The sequence below is a fragment of the Grammomys surdaster genome, unplaced genomic scaffold (genome assembly GCF_004785775.1).
Source record: "Grammomys surdaster isolate TR1022 unplaced genomic scaffold, NIH_TR_1.0 199, whole genome shotgun sequence".
In the NCBI taxonomy this organism is placed as follows: domain Eukaryota; kingdom Metazoa; phylum Chordata; class Mammalia; order Rodentia; family Muridae; genus Grammomys; species Grammomys surdaster.
Window position 1 is genome coordinate 2,841,868 of NW_021604644.1, and position 255 is coordinate 2,842,122.

The window sequence follows — 255 nt, forward strand, 5'->3', positions numbered from 1 at the left end:
TGGCTCCTGGCTAACTTGAACTAGGGTGGCTCTGGAACTCAAACCTTTTTCCTCTCAGTCTGTCTCCAGAACACAATGGGCCCTGTGTCTCCTGACCTTGGCCTCCATGTTTCCTCCTTGGCTGAGCTGTGGTCCCCTGTGTCTACTGTCTTCAGTCCTCTTATCCTCTTATCCGCTGGAGATAGAGCGGATCCTTCAATTTCAACTTCATTTCTGGAACATAATGCCAGGTCTTTTCACTCAGAGAGGCTCTTT